The following is a 23,455-nucleotide window of genomic DNA, read 5'->3' as shown; positions in this document are numbered from 1 at the left end:
GAATCTCTGGTGGCCAGGGCTTTGGTGCAGCCCTGCTGCTTGGGAGCGAGGTGGAGTTGGGGAGGCCGTGAGTCGTGGTACCCAGGTTTCATGGAGAAGCAACACATGCGTGGGTGTTCAGTCACTCAGTCATGTCCAACGCTGTGACCCATGGACTGTAGCCCACCAGGCTCCTCTATCCATGAGATTTCCCAGGCAAGACTACTGGAGTGGGCTGCCATTTCCTCCTCCAGGGGATCTTCTTGACCCAGGGATCGAACTCATGTCTCCTGCATTGGCAGGTGGGTTCTTTGCTGATGAGCCTAAGTGTTTACTTCCGTCCCTCCTGGAACAGGGCTGAGTGTGGAGGGGAGGAGAGCAGAACTGGGGGGAGATAGAGGATGCTAATCCACAAACCAGCAAGGGAAACAGGAAGGGGTTCACCAGGAGGGGGCTGGGAGTTCTGCTGGGGCCAGTGTCTGGGGACAGATTCCCTGGGAAGGGAGCATTTCGGTGGGGCCAGGATGGCTGAGTAGGATTTTGCAAGCAGAGAGGGATGGGAACGTGCACTCCAGGCAAAGCAGGAGGGCCAGCAGCTGGCTGGTGGCAGCAGCCAGTGTGCAGAGCGGGGCTGCATGTGGGTGTTTTCGGAGAGGCCGTGAGGCTGGAAAGTTAGCTCGTGTGCGTGGACGGTCTTGTGCACAGGGTCAGGGTAATCCTTCAACCCCACTGCCTTAGGAGGCCTTTGAAGGTTTATTAATATTTAATGCTTTATTAATTGGATGCTTTCTATTACACAAGCACTCATGCCCACAGTAGAGTATACAGAAGAGGTAGAGAAATATTACTATAAAGGACAAAGCCCTCAGAGATACCAGGTTGGGCCGGGGGGGGGGCTCCTGGATGGTGCAGGTTTTCAGGGAGACATGCAGGAGACAAAGGTTTGATCCCTGGGTGGGGAAGATCCCCTGGGGGACGGCCTGGCAACCCACTCCAATATTCTTGCCTGAAGAGTTCCATGGACAGAGGAGCCTGGCGGGCTGCAGTCCATGAGGTCGCAAAAGATTGGGACATGACTGAGCGACTGAGCACACACACACACACACACACACGCGTGCGCACGCACGCACGCACACACACACACACACACACACACACACACACCTAGTCTGCATCTTCTTCCAGTCTGAGGGCAAGGCCCAGGATGGATGTCCACCTCTACAGAAAGTCCTGGAAACATCCTGGAATGGGACAGCAGGCCTCTAGGATTCCGGAACAGAGGGGCCCAGGAAGCCCGACCAGTCAGGCAGGCCACGTCAGCCCCGCCCTCGCCACCCAGGCTCCCCCACAGGGCAGTCAGAGGTTGCTGCCTGCTGGCCTCACACACACAGGCAGATCCTGGAGGGCTCCCAGAGGGCAGCGGCTCCTGGCACTACTCCCACCTCTGCTGCTGGGGGCCAGTCCAGCTGCTGGGGCCAGGGGGATCAGGCAGAGCCTGAAAGCTGTGGGCCTGCAGTGGTGTCGCTTGGAGACTGAGAAAGGAGGTAGCTGCAGGTGCAAGGTAGGTCTGGAGGAGGGAGGGAGGGGGCAGAGAGGGGGGAAGGGAGGCGGAGGAGGGCAAGGGGAGGGGAGAGGGAGGTGTGGAGCAGGTGGGTGCTCCAGGCCCCTCTGCCTGGCCATCTGCCGGGTGGTGGTGCTTCCTGCTGGGTGCCCCCCCCGAGGAGCACAGGGAATGTGTGCAGCACATGGAGTTCCTAGGGAGGCGTGTGCCCAGGAAGCAGCTGGGCCCCCCAGCCCTGTCCCCAGGCCTGATCCTGGCCCCCCCACCACGATGCTCTGAACCCCGTGGGGACTGGAGGAGGGCCAGAAGCCGCGGGGCTGAGATCAGAAGGGACCTCAAGGGCCCTGTCGCCACATCCAGCCTCTTCGTTTCAAGGATGAGGCGACCGAGGTTCAGAGCCGTGAGCTGCCTTGTCCAGGAGGCAGGTCTAGAAGCCCTAAGTCCTCACCTGGGGCTCAGGGCTGCCGGGAGCCCGTGCGGCGGGGCCAGGATGCAGCAGGCTGTTGTCCTGAGTAGAAGCAAAGCCCTGGGAGGGACGGAGTCAGAAAGACAAAGAGACAGAAGAGAACCTCTCAGAGCAGAGGACGGTCAGGAAACGGGGCGTCACTTCCTCCCTGGCCGCGCTTGAGCTGTGGTCTGGCCGCGTGACTCAGCCAGACTTGCTGCCTCTGGCCTAGGTGTGTGTGCCTGTGTGCACATGTGTGTGTCTGTGTGGGCATGTGTATACATGGGTACGTGTGTGTGTGCATATATACACTCCACGCTGCATGTTTGCTAAGTCACTTCAGTCGTGTCCGACTCTTTGGGACCCCATGGACTGTAGCCCGCCAGGCTCCTCTGTCCATGGGATTCTTCAGGCAAGAATACTGGAGTGGGTTGCCGTGCCCTCCTCCAGGGGATCTTCCCCACCCAGGGATCGAACCAGTGTCTTTGTCTCCTGCATTGGCAGGTGGGTTTTTTCCCACTAACTTCACCTGGGAAGCCTACTCCAGTAGGTGCGAAAATCCTCTGGCTTAGGTGTGTGTGCATGTGTGTGTGCATACATACACTCCAGCAGGTGGGAAAGCCCTCTGCTCCATACATCTGTCCCTGGTCAACAAGTGACCTTGTTGGGAGCCAATCCTGGAAGAACCCTGGATGAATTCGTGGCTCCAGAGGGCAGGAAGGGCCTAGGGGTGGGAGTCCCCAGGGAGATCAGAGCCCAGGAGAAGAGCCTAACTCATGAGGTAGTGAGTTCCCTGTCTCTGGAAGAAACCAGCAGTTATCCACGAATCTTGTCATCAAGGTTGTGGGCAGAGGGACATGAAACTGGGGCAGTGTATTCTGTACAGAACTGAAATTTTAGTTTGAGGGTCCAGGGTTTGTGCCCCGCTCTGGGTGGCATTAGCATGCAAGGCCAGGTGGTGTCTGCCCATCAGAGCTGCTCTGCCCATAGGTTTGGGGGATGAAGGAGAACTTGTGTCTGCCCTCTGAGGTCCCCTTGCTGCTTGGTACTGACTGGAAAGGGTGATGAATGCCCAAGTCTTGGGAAGTTGGCAGGAGGGGTCACCTCTGTCAGGAGTGGATTGCGTGGCTCCCTGGAGGTAGCACTTCACTGCGCCTTGAGGAGGAAGCTGGGTCAGTGCATTTGAGGGGAGGGACATCACGGTAGAGCTGGGGAGAGGGATGTGTCTGGGGACCACCAGGGGAAGCGCAGTGGGCGCTGTGGCCAGGGACAGACACACCAGCAGCATCAGCAGACGCAATGTTTCAGGCCTCGTCCACCCTTCCCTGCTGTTCTCAAAGTCGGATTTATTCATTTATTTTGGGGGGGGGATTTGCTAGACGGTGCTTAGGTTTATTTATTTATTTCATCGGAGTATAATTGCTTTGGGAGCTTCCCAGGTGGCTCAAGTGGTAACGAATCCACCTGGCATTGCGGGAGATGTGGGAGATGCGGGTTCGATGCCCGGGTCGGGAAGATCCCCTGCCCCACTCCAGTATTCTTGTCTGGCCCATGGACAGCCCTGACGGTCTACAGGCCGTGAGGTTGCAACGAGCTGGACACAGCTTAGCGACTGAGCACACTCATATAGTTGCTTTATAATATCATGCTAGTTTCCGCTGTACAATGAAGTGAACCAGCTTATTTATGTAAACGTTTGGTTTAATGACCTTTGACACACGTACACACTCATAACTGCCAGCACAATCAAGATACAGAACATTAAAAAACCTTGAAGTATAGTTGATTTACAGTAGTAGTTTCAAGTGTCCACTCTAATGATTCAAATTTTTACGGAGCGTACTCCATGTAAAGTTATTATAAAATATTGGCTATATTCCCTGTGCTGTGCAATATATCCTTGTGGCATATTTACTTTATACGTAGTAGTTTGTCCCTCTTAGTCCCCTGCCCCTATCTTGCCCCTGCCTTCAAAGGTTGACTTCGTGTGATTTCACCCGTGGATGCATCGCGTGATGGGGCGGGAGACCTGCAGGGTCTGTCCTCAGGGGCCTCTGCACCTGCTTCAGGCTGATCTCCCTTCTTCCTGTTTGTTGGACTGTAACTGCTCTGTCTGTTCAGACAAGGTCATCAGGATGGATGCACTGGGTCAGACGCAGGAAGACCCTCTTGTAGGCCAGTGTAGGGGATGGGTTCCAAAACCCACTCTGTCTGGGGGAACAAACTGACCTTCAGAGGCGTCTCTCAGCTTGAGGGATATAAGTTTTTCTTTTGCGACACTTTCTTCAGGAGAAGTTGCCTTCCCTTCATCGGTTTGTTTTGGCTCCCAGCCCTGGTTTCTCAGAAATGCCAGCAGTTCTTTCTCCTCTGCCCGTTTGTTTACACACCCTGGTCGGGCTGGCAAGGCCGAGGCATGGGTGTGGCAGTCACGGGGTGGTGAGGGTCCTGGAGTCAGACCCTCCAGCATGGAGGCTGCAGGGAGGCAGGAGCAGACAGGTGTCCCACGGGGCTCAGATTCCAAGGGCCTCTGAACCCACAGACCCTGTGCTGAAGGCCCCTTGTTCGCATTATAGAGCAGCCTTGTGGCTGGTTGGCGTTGCCTGATCCTCTCTTCCTGGGGCCCCTGGGTCTGGGCAGCTCCATGTCCTGCTGGGCCAAGGGGACAGGTAAGGTGGGCGAGACTAAGTGCACACACTGGGTGTACTGAGCCCTACCGGACCCAGGGTCCAGCGCGGTGGACACCCGCCTTCCAGATCCAGGTTCCAGTGTGGTGGACACCCACCTTCTGGACCTGCACGTGTGTCTCTGGCCAGGCAGCCTCCTAAACTCCCTTTGCAACTCACAGCAGTGCCAGTGGAGGTTGGGGGCTGGCTCCAATGGCTCAATTACCAGCGCAGACAGGAGGAAAATCTCCTATTACCTGGGCAATTGGCTGGTTTTCTCTTTATTTACTTAAGAGGCCATTCTGTGTTGAGCTCCAGGATCTGATGGATGGATGGAGCTTTGCCACGTGGAAGCTGCAAAAACATACACCCTTGCCTGGAAGGTCGCAAGGGTGCTGAGGGAGGGGTGGGGAGGTAGACTAGCTTCCTGCAGCCCCACCCTGATCCAATGCAGAATGTCAGGAACCCCTTCCCACTGCCCCTTGAGGCTGGATGCACAGAAATGCATCAGGCATGGTTGAGAGCTCGGCTCCACATTTGGTCCTGTCCCTCGTGGCTCAGATGGTAAAGTGTCTACCTGCAATACAGGAGACCTGGGTTTGATCCCTGGGCTGGGAAGATCCCCCGGAGAAGGAAATGGCAACCCAGTCCAGTTTTCTTGCCTGGGAAATCCCAGGGACAGAGGAGACCGGCAGGCATGGGGTTGAAAAGAGTTGGAGACAACTGAGCAACTAACACACACACTGCATTACAGATGAGAAACTCAAGGCTCTGAGAGCTGGAGTAACTTGCCCGAGATCACACAGCTCCCAAAAAGCTGAGCTGGGGTTTAAACCCTGGCAGGCTGGCCCTGGGGCCACCGGCTCAACCCCGCCCAGCCCCTAGAGATGCTGAGTGCCAGAAACAGTTCTGACTCTAACCAGTCACGTGTCCTGGGAATTCAGCCTCTAAGCTTGAGCTCCTTCCCTCTTCAGTGAGATAGGAATGATCGCCAGCTAGTCCATCCCGGGTGAGTTCAGGGTGTGAGAGGCTCTGTGGCCACGGCTCACGTCCCCTGCTGGTGCTGGTGGCTTTGCCCACTGAGTGTGTTCTTGAGTCCTGCTGTCTAGAGGGTCCCTACCAGGGTGCCAGTGTTGCACTGAAATTCCCCAAAGGGAAGGGATAGAACTGCTCACTTAATTGGCGTCTATACTTATTGAGCCCTGGCTGTGCCAGCTAAGGGTCCCCGTGCATGCATGCTAAGTCCCTTCAGTTGTGTCCAACTCTTTGCAACCCTGTGTACCATAGAACTCCAGGTACCTGTGTCCCAGAGATTCTCCAGGCAGGACTACTGGAGTGGGTTACCATGCCCTCCTCCAGGGGCTCTTCCCAATCCAGGGATTGAACCCTCAAACCCTATGTCTCCTGCATTGGCAGATGGGTTCTTTACCGCTAGTGTGATGTGGAAGCCCAAGGGTCCCCAGGGATCTGGTTTAAGAAGAGAGACCACAGCCAGCCAGCATCCTGGGGAACGATGATCTTCAGTGATGAGCAATGCTGGGAGCACCTGTAGGGGAGCAGAGGAAGTGGGATGGAGTTGGGCCTGGAGGAGGGCTGGACTTGGGCAGAGAGGACAGTGGGCAGCGTAGAAGGGGAGGGGTCTGTGATCTGACTGAGCATAGTGGACAGAGGCATGCTGGTGGGTGGGATCCCTTAGGGAGAGGTCTGCGTCACCGACTCACTCTGTCCATTTTTCAGCAGAACCTTCTACTGAGGAGCTGCCCCTAGGGCTGCTAATGACTGGGAGCCCAGAAATAGGCAGCTGGGTAACCCCCTTGGGCCCTAGCCTGTCAGTTCCAGGCTGGGGGCTTTTGTAGTCATAGGTCCCTGGGGGTATGGAGACAGACCTTTGGTGGCACCAGCCTGCCATGCCCTCTGGGGACAAGAGTGAGGTCATGGCCAAGGGTGTTCAAGACACTGGCCAGAGAGACTTCTCCAGCCGGGGTTTGTTTCTCTCTGGGGAGGGAAGGAAGTGGTGGTTTGCTGAAAGTCTTCTCTCTATGACCTGAGCAGGATGGAAAGTTCGAAGCTTTCTTCCTGAAGGCAAGGGTTTTCTGAAAAAGAAAGAAACACCGCCGTCCCCAGATGAGGACACAGGGAGGAGGAGGGGGTCCTTGGATGTTTCATTCTGTTTCATCTGAATCATGTCAGAAATGACTGGGGAGGAACCGTCAAGAGAGACACTGCTCTGCACATGAACCTCGTGATCTGGCTCTGCTGCCGTGGCCTCTGGTGGCCTTGGGTTTTCAAGCGTTCAGGAGCTTGGGTTCTGTGGGCATTCTGGGGAAAGATCAGCTCCACGCCATGGAGGTCTAGACTTGCTGGCCCTTGGGTGCGGGGGTCTGGTGCCCCTGCAACATCCCACAGACCAAGGGGACCCTGATCTCTGTGCTGCTTTCGTTTTAGTGTCTTCAGTGGGCTGACTCTTGGGTTTTAGGGTATTGTCTTGTTTATTAATTTTTTTGGTAACTCCGTCTTTTTTCGTCAGAGTAAAATATACTTGACATAAAATTTACACTTTTAACCCTTCCTAAGGGTACAGCTCAGTAGCATCAGGGCATTCACAGTGCTACATAACCACCCCCACGGACACCATCCCAGGAACTTCTTCATCTGCCCAGCTGCTCAGGTTTGATCTTGACCTTGATTCCAGGGAGGCCCCAGTCTCACTGTGTCTCAGCCTCCCCAGTCTCATTGTGTCTCAGCCTCCCTCCACACAGCGCCCTTGCCATCCGATGCCCTCTACACTTGGGCAGTCTTTCTGCTGCTGATTCCTGTCACTTTCTGGTTCTTTAACTCTCTGCTTCAGCCAATGGGCTCCTGTGAGACCGCCCTTCTTGGGGCTAGGTTCTACGTTAAGCACTTCCCCGGTGGCTCAGATGGTAAAGTGTCTGCCTACAATGCAGGAGACCCGGGTTTGATCCATGGGTTGGGAAGATCCTCTGGAGAAAGAAATGGCAACCCACTCCAGTACTCTTGCCTGGAAAATCCTATGGCTGGAGGAGCGTGGTAGGGTCACAAGAGTCGGACACAACTGAGCAACTTCATTTTCTTTTCTTTCACTGTCTTTTGTGTTTCTCCCAGCCGTCCTGTAGGGGGTCATTATCATTATCACCCTTTTCCAAGATGAGCAAGCAGTGTCAGAGGTGACACACCCAAGGCACAGGATTTCAGAGCCAGGATTTGATTCTGGACCCTCTGATCTTCCTCCACCGTCGTCGTGTAGAACCAAGCACAGCCAACCCCAACTCCTACATTAGCATCTGCTTTAGAGGGCTTTTAGAACCTGCATGGGTTTGGGTCTTCCATTAGGATTCTCAGCTGGAGCCTTTAGCCAAAAAGGATTGGTTTGGAAATAGCTTGATTATGGACTATGTGGGCTACCCTGGTAGCTCAGTCGGTAAAGAATATGTATATATATACTCTGCATCTTTTTTTTATCTGTTCACTGTCAGCGGGCATTTAGATTGCCTCGAGGTCTTAGCTATTGTGAATAGTGCTGCTATCAGCATAGGGGTGTGTGTATCTTTTTGGATTATGGTTTTCTGTGGACACGTGCCCTGGTCTCTGGCATGTTTCTTGTTGCTTGTCATTACCCTCTCCATGAGCTACACTAGTCCCTGCTGTGTTGCCCTATACTCAGATTTTGGAGGTTCATTTTTGCTTGGGGCTCAGGGTTCTGGCTTCAGTAGATGTGATATAATTCTGAGGATGACGACAGCTGGAGAAACAGCAAGGAATAGACTCCCACAGGGAGTCTGCAAATAAGGCAAGGTATTAAATGCCTGCTGTATGTCAGGCACTTTTTCTAGGACTTAGCATCCCCATTTTACAGATGAGGAAACTGAGGCTCCTAGAGGTTAAATAGGTCATCTGAGTTCATGCACCTAGTTCTGGTACAGACACCTCCCCCAGGGACACTTCACCACACTGATGCTCCTTCCACCCAACATGGGCTCCCTGCAAATAGCTGCGTTGGTGGGTGGAGGGCCCTGCTGGATTCCAGAGATTAGTTAACAGACTTGTAGAATGGGTGCAGGATCCCGTGACTCCCCACCAGGTGGGTTGCCCCAGGCACAGGCCGGCTGGAAATACAGGTGTGGGGAGGGCCAGTTAAAACATCTACTATGGAACTCTTTTATAAGGAATACAATTTTAATACATTGAACCGCAGCTCGAGTCAAAAACAAAGACCCAAAAAGGAACTGCTAAGGGAGATGAATGTTAATGAAAAAAAAAATTGACTCGGCCTCCATTATGTAATCACACATTGCAAACTAAAAATATTTTTTTTAACGCACAAGCCCCATTTACTGGGATTAGAAATAGAATAAAAAGCTCTAATTTGTACTGAATAGCAATCAGGTTATTCCAAACACCACATCTGAATTTCCTGACATGGTAGGGACTAAATCAGTGTGGTTTTGTGGAATGCTAATGCTGAACCCTCAAAAATCCTCCAGAACACAAAAGCAGAATGCTTGAGCACCTACTATGTCCAGCGCTATGTTCTGGGAGAGAGAACAAAGCTCTAGGACTTCTTCTGACAGGATAAGTGACCCTGTCAAGGGAGTAGGTCAGACTCTATGTTCTCTAGAAGGAAAGGGCCTTTTCAGAAAGCTTAACTAGGTAGGCGAGAACAGAGCTGGGCTTGAAAGGATGGCAGAATTCAGCAGGTGGGGATGGCAGGGTTCTGGAAGGATGTTCCATGAGGGTCTTTCAGTCCCTCTTAGCAGGCAGTGTCTGAGGACCAGACTGCATAGAAATTGAACCAATGAGGTCCTGGCTGGACTATAAGATGTGCCTTGACCCACCCGGTATTTCTATGGGTGACCTCTTCTGCCGGCTGGCCTCTGCTGACTCGGCTCACCATCTAAAGCTGTGAGGAGCCAGGAGGCTGTTCTAGATCTTCTGAACCCTCATTTTCCTATAGATACAGGTGTCATAGGGAATCAAGCACAGCTTGCCCTGCCTGGACACATGAGTGTTTGCTCTGGAGGTTTCTAGAACATGTGTGGGAGTAGGTGTGCGTCATATGGCCAGGCTCCGTTCAGAACCCCAAAGAAGGTGCTATGGGGCTGTAAGAGGAAGCAGGCAGACCCACTCTCAGAGACTTGCACTTTTCATACCACGTTATCCACCAGGAAAGCCAGACAAAACAGAAGTCAGAGAGGAGAAGCTAGGTGGCTTCCCTGGTGGCTCAGATGGTAAAGAATCTGCCTGTAATTTGGGAGACCTGGGTTCGATCCCTGGGTTGGGAAGATCCCTTGGAGAAGGAAATGGTAGCCGACTCCAGTATTCTTGCCTGGAGAATTCCATGGACAGAGGAGCCTGGTGTGCTGCAGTCCATGGGGTCACAAAGAATCAGACATGACTTAGTGAATGAACAACAATAAGCTTATATTTTTTATAGGCCAGTGGTTTCCATCCATTCATCAGATTGGGCTCAATTAACATTTGCTTCCTAGGTCATCACAACAGCTCCATATGATGCTGGCATAGGCCTCGGTTGTTGTTCAGTTGCTAAGTCGTGTCTGACTCTGTGACCCCCTGGATGGCAGAACCTCAGGCTTCCCTGTCCTTCCCTGTCTCCCAGAGTTTGCTCAAATTCATGTTCATTGAGTTGGTGATGCTATCTAACCGTCTTATCCTCTTCTGCCTCTTCTCTTTTTGTCTTCTATCTTTCCCAAACTCAGGGCTTTTTGTCAACAAAGTGGCCACACAGTCTAGTTAGGGGACTGAGGCTTGGCCAGTGTCCTATATTCCAGAACTTCCCAGCCATTGAAGCAAGACCCTCAGATGGCAGTGGGAAGGGTCGGGGCTGCCTGGAACCTCAGGGAGCCTGGACTCTGCTTCCATCCAGAGCAAGCTGGAGACACCCCCAGATCTAGTGGGACTCTGAGGCTTGATCATCTTTAAGAAACAGTCCACAGTGCACCCTGCTGTTCAGAGCTTCCAGCCTCCCTTTGCCAGTATTTGTCCAGGACTGTGGAGATCAGGTGTAACCGTGGATAAGAAGGAATGGAAGATGGTGGAAGTCAGGGAGTGTGGATGTGTGTGGTCAGACTCCCGTGGACTTAACTTGTGTTGATTCCATCATCTCTCATTCCCTGAGTGTCTCCCATGTACAAAGCCCTGGGCTGCGAGACGGGGCTATAGTTATCACCCTTCATTTAGAAGCAAGGAGCTGAGAAGCTCAAGGTCCCATAGCTGGTTGGGGTAGAATCAGTTCAAATTCGGCACTCAGACAGCAAAGCCCTGCTCTTAGGAGTGTCAGGCATGGGACCCTGGTGATGGTCCCTCATGTGGATGCAGCTCTTTGCCATGTACACAGTAGTCCATGCTCTGCTTTTAGATCTTTACAGCAGCAAGGTGACCATTATGCTGGCTGTTATACAGCTGACCATGCATAGTAAATGAAATTATGACTGTGGGAACACTCAGGAAATTGTAACATCCTCTACAAATATGGTATAATTGTTGACTCCGACTTACAGGTGAGAGGAAGATAAAATCAGAGAGGTGAAAGGGTTTGCCTGGGAACACACAGGGGACAAAGGGCAGAGTAAGGATGCTAGCCCAGGTCCTAGAACCTCTGGTGTTATTTGCCTCCTTAAGTCATCAGGGGAGACTGCTTTTAGGTTGATCTCTCCCTTGTCCATCACTACCAATTTGGTGGTGGAAACCCCACCCAACTGGTGCCAGATGAAAATTAGGCAGAGATTCCAAGGAAGACTAAGCTAGCTTTTCTTAGCTTGGCTTCCTTGTCCTAAAGGGAATGGGGGTGAAGCTGAGGATGGAATTGGGGACCGTGGCTGTCAGCATGGGGGGTTAGGATGCAGAAGCTGCACAGAGGGGTCCTTTGTGTGCCACTACTTTCTAGTTGGCGGAAGAGCCCTGGAAAGGGGTGGGCAGGACTGGTCATTTTGCCCCACAGATGGACCAGCAGGTGTTTTATGATCTCAAAAAACTGTTGTTGTTCGGTCACTAGGTCGTGTCTGACTCTTTTCAGCCCCATGGACTGCAGCACGCCAGGCTTCCCACTTCGCTATCTCCCAGAGTTTGTTCAGATTCACGTCCATTGAGTCAGTGATTCTATCCAATCATCTCATCTTTCCTCCTGTCTGACATACACCTTTAAAAACTGTCCTTTATTAAGGGTCTCTTTGTGGCAGACTAGAATTTCTTTTATCAGATATTGCCTTCATTTCCTTCATTCTCATAAAACTGTGAAAGCGAATTATGTTAAAATTGTGAGCGAAGCTGGAATCTAGGGTCCACCCCTGGGGCTTGTGTGTTCACATGCAGTATTTATAAAATAAAGAAATCATAAATATTTTGTTAGGAAGATCTTAGGCTTGCTACTGCAAAGATGAAAAGACTAGCTTTAAAGCATCAGTTCTGCAGAGTAGCCTCGTACGACAGGAAAGAGTGCCAGACTTCTATCTCACACTTGAAGCAGAGGGAGGAATTCTGTGTGGCTAACAACATCTTATTTACTTGCTTGTTTATTAATTTTTAAAACGATAAGGAGTAAACATTTATTTCACACCTTCTAGATGCAGAAGCTACGCTGGAAACATTTATAGGTGGTCACTCATTTATTCCTTACAAAGACCTCACTTATGAATTTTGAAGATGAGGCTATCAAGACTGTGAGAGATGAACTTGATCCACATTTCCCAGACAGTAAGAAATGACAACTTGATATGGAGATAAATATGTCTGACTCCCAATTGCTGTTTCTTCAATAATAGACCGAGAAATCTATTTTCATTTTCTTTGTTTTTCACTCCTTCTTAATCTCAGATCTTCCATATGGAATCTTTCTTATTGTCTGAAATACCCCTTTAAAAATGTCTTTTATTAAAGGGTCTGCTTGTGGCAAACTAGAGTTTTATCAGATAATGTCTTCATTTCCCTTATTCTTAAATGACATTTGCTTTAAGCCTAGAATTGTCAGATGACACTTTCTTTCAGCATGCAGAAGGTATTCTTTTTTCATCTTCCTCATGCTAAAAGAAAGTGTCATCTGAGAATTCCATTTAGCATGGGCTGAATTGTGCAAGAGGTAAGTTAATTCAGTGGAGGTCGGCCTTCTGGACCTAGAAGCCCGCCCGGTACTGATTGGATTTTGTAAGCGCTCTGACCGGCTGGTGAGATGCCTCATGGGGGAGGTGTGGCTTACCCAGCAGAGATTGTTCTGCTCAGCACCCCACCCCCGGAGGACGTGATGCTGGAAGTAGCAGGGAGCAAACAAGAGGAGATTTGCAGAGACTTCCTCTCTGAAGGAGTCATTTTATTTCTGAGAGTTTCCCAGATAGATGTAGAGGGAACCACTGAGTCCAAGCCGGCCTCCACCTCTCCATCTCCACTTTTGCCACATCCAACCCCTCCATCCTCTTGATCCCGTATCTAAACAGCCCGAGCACCCATTCATCTGTCCCTGCCACAACCCGTTCAGGACACACCACTGCTTGTCTGGACTGTGAAAGTGAAAGTTGCTCAGTCATGTCCAGCTCTTTGCAACCCCATGGCCTCTACAGTCCATGGGATTCTCCAGGCCAGAATACTGGAGTGGGTAGCCATTCCCTTCTCCAGGGGATCTTCCCAACCCAGGGATCGAACCCGGGTCTCCTGCATGGCAGGTGGATTTTTCTACCAGCTGAGCCACCAGGGAAGCCTTGGACTTTATACAGTCCTGTCTGGTCTGTAATATTCCCCTAACTGGTCTCAGTGTATCTACTTCCCCAGCTCCTCCTCCTCCTAAATTCATTCCCCAGGTCACCTTTTAAAAATGCAAATCAGATCCTGTCTCTTGCAGCTTTGAGGCGTCACTTCAGTGATTCCCACGGCTGCGTGGGTGAAGCCCCCGCCCCTAGCCTGCCCCTCGAAGCCTCACTCTTCAGCCTCATCTCTGGCTGCCTTTGTCTGGTTACCACTGTTCTGGCTGTTTTGGTTTCCTTCCTGTTCTGAGCACATTAAAGCTCTTCTTCCTGAGGGTTTGGCCCCTGATGTCACCTCTCCCTAGAATGCTCTCCGTCCCCTTTCCTGGCTCACTCCTACTCATCCTACAGGACCCAATGTAAATGTCCCTTTCTTTCCCGCATCCTCTGTCTATGTCAGCCTTGCCGCTCCACGCTCCCTCCGGCAAGCATCTGCATCTCTCCGAGTCTTCAGCAGAGCAGGTACCTCAGCTGTGATCCCATCACTGACTTGCAGTTGTTTATTGCATACGTTCCCCACTACCTGATGAGGGCTGGGCTCACGGACGTCTGTTCTTCACCGTGTCAGTGACACAGACCACAAAGCCCGGCCCGCCGTGGGTGTTGCTCACCTGGAGAACAAATATCCATCTGGCTTATTTAATCACATAATAATAATAATTATGAAACAATGATCCTGTCTACCTCACCTCTCAATATGAGAAACAAGACTTGAGACTCCCACAAAACTTTTTATGTCCTTTGCTTTTACTGTAATATATACAACAGCTGTCTACCTATCTATTCCATACATATGCATATATACACATACATATCAAAATTGTAATTGACATAAATTGACACATATACCAACATATAATATACTGATATAGTGTGTATATCTCTAATGTGTACGTATGTAATGTGTATATGTATGCATGCTGTAGCTTGTCTGAACCATCACCTCGCCTCCTCCTGGTCTCTTTACCCCCTGCTCAACCTCCATTCCCAGCATTTGGGCCAGAGACCTCATCCCAAAGAATAAAGCTTCATCCCATCACTTCTGCGATACCAGAGGGAGGCAGCCCTGCATCTCTCTTAAGAGCCAGGAAAGCATTTCCAGGGACAGTCCACAAAGCCCCTCTCCTGTCTCAGTAACCAGAGGTGGGTCAGAAACCCACCCCCCACCACCCTCTGGAAAGGGCCTGTGCTTGATTTGATGGGGCCCTGAGCTGAGCGTAAACTCGCTTATTCTGAGTAATCAACAAAATCGGAATCTTGTTGGAAAGGAGGAAGGGAGAATGGATGATATTAGGCAGGTAACCAGGATCTGCTTCAAAACCTGACCTGGACCCAAGCTAGCAGTTGATTTCAGAAGCCCCAGGAGGAAAATTAAGCGACTCTCAGCATGTTCTCTGCCTTGAGCTCTATCATGAGTTACTTGAAGCCAAACTGAGGACACTTTCTTGCAGTCTGTTCCGCCTGCAGGTCCTGCCCTGACCACATCTGTCCTTCAGGAGGCTGACCCACAGTCGGGCCACTGGGCTGCTTGTCAAGGGTGGGCAGCAAGTCTGCCTCTCCCCCTTGTGATCAGTGCAGCCACGGCTCTTCCCATGAAGAAGGCTGCAGGAGGGGCACTGGACAGCCAGAGCCCAGAGCCGGGGGTCCAGGGGAAACCCCAGGAAAGCCCAGGCAAGGTGAACTCCCTCTCCAACCCCAGGTGTGGAGCTGGACACAAGGCTTCTTATGGTGAGAATCAGAGGTCCTAGAGGTAGATATGGTGGGAGCAGCCACCTGCAGGAAGGCTGGGCCACATGAGCAGAGGTTCCGAGTGATGCTGCAGGAAACAGTAGCTCTGACCTTCGTAGCCCCTCTTTCAAAAAGCCAGTCATCAATCAATGGTTTTTGGCTGTGCTGGGTCTTTGTTGCCACACTCAGGCCTTTTCTAGTTGCAGTGAGTGTGGGCTGCTCTCTAGTTGCAGGGCACGGGCTTCTCGTCGCAGAGCGTGGACTCCAGCGTGCAAGGGCTTCGGTAGCTGCAGTGCGTGAGCTCAGTAGTTGCAGCTCCTGGCTCGAGAGCACAGGCTCAGTAGTTGTGGTGCATGGGCTTAGTTGCCCCAAAGCATGTGGAGTCTTCCCGAACCAGGGATCAAACCTGTGTCCCCTGCATTGGCAGGTGGATTCTTTACCGCTGTGCCACCTAACATGTACTGCACACTGGGTGATTTCAAGCAACAGAAATGTGTTGTCTCAATCGCTCTGGAAGAAGGAAGTTCAGGTTCAAGGAGCCACAGGGCCCTGCTCCCCCTCCGGCCTGTAGGGTGGTCCTTCCTGGCCTCCTCCTAGATCTGGTGGTTGGTGGGCAATTTGGTGTTTCTCAGCTTGCAGTAACAAAGCTCTTGCCTGCATTGTAACATGGTTTGTCCTCGTGTGTATCTATCTTAAGGTGGCTGTCTTTTTCTGAGGACACCGGTCATATCAGGGTACCTTCTGAAGTCCTGGGGGTAAGGACTTCACTGTGCCTTTTCTTGGAGATCAGAATTCGACCTGGAACACTAAGCAAGCTCATTTCAGTGACAAGATTAGGATATGGGTGGGGCTGGGGTGAATACTTAATTGTGTCTCTTGGTCCAGGTGGAAGAGACGGGTGACATGCATCATCTCACCAGAGCCCCACGGGGACACAGTGTGCCTATTCCTGTTTTATAGACAAGAAAACAGTAACAAAGTCCCTCGGCCAGGATTCATAACTTGTTCATGGCAGACCTAAGACCTGAACCTGATAATTTCTGTCTTTAGAAACTCCTGTTTTATTCAGTATATTACGCTGCCTCTGAAAAAAAAACAGTGTGTGGCTTATGGTTACACCTCTCACCTTTGTGATTGTTGTCAGTGGTGGCACGGTGACAACCATCATGATAAAGAGAACGTCTCTGAAAATGGGTGAAATGATGACGTACCCCGAAGAAGGTACACAAAGAGGATGCTGTTTTGTTCTCCTGACAAAGGAGATGGCTCCTCCTTTGTGGGCTGTCACATTGTAGAGAGGAATTGACTTCATCACCCCCTGTGCCCAAATATCAATGGAGCAACTTCTGCATGCCCGACTCTGTGCCGGGGGTGAGCGAAGAGACAAATGAGCCACATCCGGGTCCCAGGGGCCAAGGGATGACCCATTGACCAAACCTGGTACAGGGATGTGTCAGCCTGGGTCCTGAATTTCTTGACAAAAGAAACAAATTCACTGTGGAGTAAGGAGGTGAGTGGTTTCCTGTCTTGGGCCCACCATTGCTGATGAAGGAAGGAAGTGGGGACCGGAAGTGGAGGCTGTGAGTTAAGGTGTTGAGCCATCTCTTGCCCGCCACCCGGGGGGAGGCTGAGAGTCCTGGGCTCCCGAGACCATGGGCTTCTTGACCCTGGATCTGGCAGAGTCTAGAGGCAGCCAGAAGGAAGCCTCCTTTCCCCTTTCCACCCCCAGCTCAGCATTTCTCATTCCTGCTCATTCATTGAGTGGCTGAGCTGCGCTGCCTCCCTCTGGGGCATTTACCCTCTTCCCCAGTGAAGCTTGGGGGCCAGGATGGGGCAGGAGGGCACCTTCATAGGTCCCCGTGTTGGACTTTTGAAGTCACACCCCAGCAAAAGCATCTGCAGGCCAGGGCTTCTCATCAGAGACATGCCTTTCTTGCCTTTTTTTTTTTTTTTAATTGTTTCACTCTATCTTTCATCTCCCCCAAGTCTGCATGCATCTGTCATCTCTGTGGTTATCTTAGAACAAGAGGGTTGCTTTCTATTTATTCTTTCTTGAGTGTAACACTAACCACAAAGGCTGCAGCGGGGAGGAGGGAGGGAGCCAGTGACTCTTCAAGCCCTGTGGTCCCGGGTGCAGTCAGAGCTGGTGGTGAAACTGACAAGGCAAAGGTGGCGAACACACCCCAGGGGCTTCGGGAGGATGTGGCCTCTGCGTCTGCGGGTGGGTCAAGGGGACTAGTCGCTTTCTGGTTAAAAAAGAAGAATTTGGAGTCCTGAGGGATACAGACCACTGGCATTGCTAGGGCCACAGCTGGGTGGACTGGCCACTGAGGAGGACATTCAAGAGAAAAGTCCTCTGTCTTTCTTGTCCTTGAGGAACCTGGTGGCAAGAAGAGGAGATAAATAACAAGGCTTCACTGTAGAGCACAGAGAACTATATTAAATATCTCGTAATAAACTATCCGGGAAAAGGATCTTTTAAAAAAAGAACATAGATATATACATGAGAAAAGTGGAAGTGTTAGTCGCTCAGTCGTGTCCAGCTCTTTGCGACTCCATGGACTGTAGCCCACCAAACTCCTCGGTCTGTGGGCTCTTCCCAGTATGAATGCTGGACTGGATTGCCATGTCCTTCTCCAGGGAATCTTCTCGACCCAGGGATCAAACCCGTGTCTTCTGTATCTCCTGCATTGCTGGATGGATTTTCTACCACTGAGCCACCTGGAAAACCCATATATGTGTGTGTGTGTGTGTATATATATGCAGTTTAATAATAAGAAATCTCTTGCAAAATTTACATGTTACAATGATTTCCTTTGGGGCTGCCTGTGTGTTTCATTCTGACTCTGATGTTCTCATTAGTGATCTACCAAACAGCTTTTTCCAATTCAACTTCCTCTCCCTACCACCTAAAGAAAAAGGGTTTTTCCAAGGGTTTTTAATGCTAAAGACTGAATGTATGCCCGCCTCCCTCCGTGAGTGGAGTTTCCCAGATGGAGACTTGTTCTCCGTGAAATTTTGTTCCAGGTCTCAGCATGGCCTAGTGTATTACAATATACTTGTATATAAGGCTTAGCTCGTTCACAAGAAGAACATACTTCCTTGTTTCCTTGTTTTCTCTGTTTCTACACCATAATTTAATTTGGCAGTGAGGTTATTTCCTTCCTGTTATCAGATGCAGACAAGTAAATGTCCTCACATTTTTTATCTTGTTGTCCTGTGCTCTTTTATCTCCTCGTGCTGTTTATATGGGTGGTTTAGTCTAACCTCGTCCATCAGGAGTAGATGTGAGCATTGCCTGCCCCATTAAGTGTCCTAGGGCAGTCGTGCACGAATGCTTCCTTCCTGAAATAGTTATGATTTTGTTATAAGAGGCTTTCCCTTTTCTCTTTTATATCACAATTATAGCTCAATGATGCATGTAGGTCAACTGACTTATCAAGGAATTTCATCTCTGGCAGAGAAGATGGCATTTCCAAATATTTGTTATAAAGATGGGGTGTTGATTGGAGAGGGTGGGGTGTCACTGGGTGAAATGATCTCTGAGGTCTCTGATCTTCTTCTGCAACATTGAAAAACCAGGAGACCACAGTGCGACTAGTGAGGAAACAGAATCATCCTATGGGTGAAAGGTAGTGTCGCTCATGATGTCTGCCTGGATGGGAGGCTGGGAGTCCTTGAGACTCAAGGCACTGACTGCCTTCCCAATGGCTCCCACGATGCCCAGCACATGGTCAGTTGTTCAGTCACTAAGTCATGTCCAACTCTTTGTGACTCTGTGGACTGCAACACTCCAGGCTTCCCTATCCTTCTCTGTCTCTCAGGGTTTGCTCAGACTCATGTCCATTGAGTGAGTGATGTCATCCAACCATCTCACCTTCTGCCAACCTCTTCTCCTCCTGCTCTCAGTGTTTCCCAGCATCAGGATCTTTTCCAATGAGTTGGCCCTTTGCATCAGGTGGCCAAAGTATTAGAGCTTCAGCTTCAGCATCAGTCCTGCCAATGAATATTCAGGACTGATTTCCTTTAGAGTTGATCAATCTCCTTGCTGTCCATGGGATTTTCAAGAGTCTTCTCCAACACCACGGTTCAAAAGCATCAATTCTTCAGTGCTCAGCTTTCTTTATGGTCCATCTCTCACAACCATACATGACTACTGGAAAAACCATAGCTTTGACTAGATGGACCTTTGTCGACAAAGTGATGTCTCTGCTTTTTAATATGCTCTCTAGGTTTGTCATATCTTTTCCAGTGGTCAATACATATATTTTGAGAGACTAAATGCAGTTCCATTTGAAAGTATTCACTTTGATGTCAGTCAGAACTGTGTATGACTTTTGCTGTCTGCAGTGTAATTTGTTAAAAAAAAAAAGGAAAATCCATCAATAAGATGCAAAACATGAATTGATGAAGGTGAAAAAAAAAAGCACTGGCTCTCCCTAGGCTGGACTTCAGAAGCTAGGAAACTCTAAAACACAAAACAAAAACAAAACCTCACCTAATACCTCCCCAGCCCGTGCACACACCTCATACCTTGACCCCACTCAAGATCAGGTGATTCTCTGCAGTGAGGGCCAGGGATCTGGAGTCTAAAAGCATCTCCAGATAACTCTCATGAACTGAGAGGGCTGTGATGGGACCCACATCCCAACCTCCAGACCCCAGACTCCCTGAATCGGGAGTATGGAGTCTTAGCCACTGGATCACCATGGAAGTCCCTCGTGCTGTCCCTTTGCCTGGAATCTCCTCTGCTCCTTTCCTTCCCGCCCAGTTCTCCGTACCATGTAGGGCCCACATACCTACCCCATCCTCCGTCAAGTCATAACTTCTCACCCAAATCACAGGTCTTTATCATGTGCTGAAGTTTTCTTGAAAAACGTCCTTTATTGTATAAGCAGTATATGTTTGTCCTAAGAGGAAAGAGCTGAGAATATAGCAAATGGTAAAGAAGAGGAAAAAAATCACCCGTAAACCAAATAAACGGAGAGAGTTGCTGGTAACATCGGGGTATATTTCCTTCCCACCTTTTTTTCAGTACATACTCACAAACGTGCACACACACATTCACACACACCCACACACACCCACACGTTTATTCCCTTTCTACCTTACATTTTAGTTGCTCACATGCATCTGACTCCATTCAGTGCTGAGCTCTCTGGGAACCCTGGTGCTGTGTCACTCATGTTTTATCTCTGTTCCCTAACACAGCATCTTGCATTACTGTGCATGGTAAGTCGCTTCAGTCATGTCCGACTCTTTGTGACTCTCCTCTGTCCATGGGACTCTCCAGGCAAGAATACTGGAGTGGGTTGCCATGCCCTCCTCCAGGGGATCTTCCTGACCCAGGGATCCAACCCTCGTCTCTTGCGTCTCCTGCACTGGCAGGTGGATTCTTTACCACTGGCGCCACCTGGGCCTCTGTCAGTGTGAGGCCAGGAGAACTGCTGGGTGAATTGGTTTGGCCTCAGGATGCAGACCATGAATTAGAGGAGGTGAACGTGCAGTCCTGGCACTTGCTGATGATTTAAAACTCACGTGCAGCCCTCCAGCACCAGCTGCTGCTGGCCCATCAGGCGCTCTGCTGGGTGGCTGGGGAAGTGGATCAAAATCCACAATGATTCCACCAGCGGCTGGGACACGGCTGGATGAGTCAGTGCATTCTACATCCCACGTCAGGCCGATTCGAAAGCAGCTCTATCCTCGCTAGTTCACAGAGGCCCTTTTCTTCACTAGAATGACACACTTGATTCTGGCCAATCTTTCTTTTTTCTTTCTGATCAAAAATAGTGTCGGCATTACACCCAGAGAGGGGGGTATTTTTTTTTTCCTTCTCTGAGACATCAGCTTTGGCTCTAAAATACTCTTGCTTAGATGAAAATTCAAGAGGTTCTTGAGCTGAGGTTGGAAGTAGAAATGACAGACTCTTTTCCAAAAAAGCATGGTATTTGGTGGAGGTGGGTGGGAACAAGTCAGGGAGGGGACTGCAGGGGAAAGCAGATCAGAGCACTTGAGAGGGTTTCACGGGAAGAAAGGCAGCAGAAAATGTTCACTGAACATCAGAATCCCTTCACGGCATAAATGGGGAACATGAGAGGCTGGCGGTGTATCGAGTACCTTCCTTTTGGGGAATGAAATGTAGACACGTCATTGGTATAGATGGCAACCGCACCAAGGGAGCAGACAGAGGGTGACAGGCCCATGTGTCTTCTGAGATGTGTGCTTGACTACGGCAGGAGGTTTGTTATTTAGACATCCTTTTTCTTTAAAAATATGTGGCAGAGCAGAAGCTATTTCTAGAATTAAATACCTCCGAGGGAATTTCATGACAAGATCAAGGGAAAAGTCTGCAAAGTTTTGGCTTCGGATGAAAAGCATCTAAAACCAAGTGAAATCAAAGGGAACCTTAAGCTAACACATTATTGATGCGGGTGTTGGGAAGAAAGCTCAGCTGGGGAGGCTCTCTGGGGACCAAAGCCTGGAGAGGAGAACGTGGAAATATTCAGGGCTTGGCCTCTCTCTGCACACCAGGATCAGACAGGACATGCAAGGGTTTTGGTGGTTGACATAGTGCCAAGGGGAAGCTTGGGAGCCCTATGCCCAAGGAGGCTGGAGCTGGGATGTCCGTGGTGATGGGGGTAATGGAGGTGTCTGTTTTAAGAAAATCCCAAATCTACTTTTCTTTCTCAACTCCGCATTGCTGTGGGAGGTAAAGGGACTTAGTAAAAAGAATATGTGGTTGGGAACTACTTGGTTAGAATCTTGCTATTGGTGGCAAGTTTCTAATATTTCCCCCAGACTCAGTTTGCTCCTGGAATCCCAAGGGCTTCCCTGGTGTCTGAGTGGTAAAGAAACTGCCTGCCAGTGCAGGAAACATGGGTTCAATCCCTGGGTTGGGAAGATCCGCTGGAGAAGAGAATGAATGGCTAACCGTTCCAGTATTCTTGCCTGGGAAATCTCATAGAGGAGCCTGGTGGGGGTCTCAAAGAGCTGGACACCACTGAATGACTAGACAGCAACTACATGACTCCCAAACTAACCCAACCTCCTCAAGCTTGACCTCCATAACTTCTGACCCTGCAGGCTCCCTCCTCCTTGTGCTCATGAGTTCAGGGCCTGTCCCAGGGGGTGGGGCCTGGACACCAGCAGGGAACCCGAGCCATAAAACCTTGGTTTCATGGGGCTCATGTGCTAAATCAGGGCTATGTAGCAGATGAATATCTGAGCACGGGAGCTTTCCAATTGTTCTGGTTGCCAACACAGAAGAAGGAAAGGAAGCAGGCAGAATTAACTTCATTAACATTTTCCTTTAACGTAATATTCCCCCAAGGATATCATTTTAGCATGATATAATATCATGCTGTTGCTGCTATTGTTCAGTCGCTAAGTCATGTCCAACTCTTTGCAACCCCATGGACTGTAGCCCACCAGGTTCTTCTGTCCATGGGATCCTCCAGGCAAGAATACTGGAGTGGTTTGTCATTTCCTTCTCCAGGGGATTGTCCCCACCCAGGGATCGAACCCGAGTCACCTGCATTGAAGGCAGATTCTTTACCGATTGAGCCACCAGGGAAGCCCCAAGTACTATACGAGAGCTTGCTGTTGTTATTGTGTGGTTAGAATCATTGTCAGAGTTGAGCTGATGGTGTGGCCGGATAGCTCACTGCAGCCTGGGCCGCTGCAGTGGTGCCAGTAGTGTCAAACAGTAACTGACGTGACCTGCGTTGTCCGCTCCTGGAGGGGCCCAGCACCTGGCAGGCTGACACTTCTCTCATGGATGTTATCACAATAGAACCCACTGGGCAGGTGACCTAATTAGCCAGGTGTTCTCATCCTTTGCCAGCTCGCCCTGTGCTGAAATCATCTTTACATTCAGCTTGGGGTGGCCAGCAGCGTGCCTGGATATTCAGAGCAGAGCTGCAGAGACACTGGGAAGCCCTCAGACGTGATGGAGGGCCGGAAAGCCAACCACGGGTGTCCAAGGAGGAAAGGACACCATCAACTCAACCCCAACAATGACACTAACCACACAATAACAGCAGCAAGCTTTTATACGTATTTTGGGCTTCCCTGGTGACTCAGACGGTAAAGAATGTGCCTGCAATACAGGGGACCCAGATTTGATCGCTGGGTCAGGAAGATCCCCTGGAGAAGGGAATGGCTACCCACTGAAGTAGTCTTGCCTGGAGAATCCCATGGACAGAGGAGCCTGGCGGGCTACAGTCTAGGGGGTCACAAAGAATCGGACACAACCAAGTGACTGCTGTGGGTTTGCCAGGCACCCTTATGGTCTTGCCAAAGGGGATCACCTTGA

At 50.4% G+C, this 23,455-nt stretch overlaps 1 protein-coding gene across 1 annotated transcript in view; it reads left to right on the top strand.

The window, feature by feature from the left end:
• Positions 1–1,124: 1,124 nt before the first annotated feature.
• Positions 1,125–23,455, top strand: part of CRACR2A (calcium release activated channel regulator 2A) — a 119,166-nt gene continuing 96,835 nt past the window's right edge. The window contains exon 1 of the mRNA XM_040233744.1: positions 1,125–1,540. The gene's annotated coding sequence lies outside the window, so the exon portion shown is untranslated. The remainder of the gene's footprint in view (positions 1,541–23,455) is intronic.

This window comes from Oryx dammah, unplaced genomic scaffold, assembly GCF_014754425.2.
Source record: "Oryx dammah isolate SB20612 unplaced genomic scaffold, SCBI_Odam_1.1 HiC_scaffold_29, whole genome shotgun sequence".
In the NCBI taxonomy this organism is placed as follows: Eukaryota; Metazoa; Chordata; class Mammalia; order Artiodactyla; family Bovidae; genus Oryx; species Oryx dammah.
This window is presented reverse-complemented; position numbering and strand designations above follow the sequence as displayed.